A 201-nucleotide genomic window follows, 5' to 3' on the forward strand; every position below is an offset into this window, starting at 1 on the left:
AGTCAAGGAAATCCAATGAAAGGAAGATGCACGTGCCAGCGTACGAAAGCGAGCTCCGCGCGATCGTGCACGCATTAACCAAATGGAGACAATTAATCGGAGGAAAAACAGTAACTATCGAAACCGACCACGCAACATTGAGTAGAATCCTAAAGCAAAGGCAAGTGAATTCCAGACTGGGGTATTGGTTGGACAAGATTT

Source organism: Cystoisospora suis (genome assembly GCF_002600585.1).
Source record: "Cystoisospora suis strain Wien I chromosome Unknown contig_7652, whole genome shotgun sequence".
Taxonomy (NCBI): domain Eukaryota; phylum Apicomplexa; class Conoidasida; order Eucoccidiorida; family Sarcocystidae; genus Cystoisospora; species Cystoisospora suis.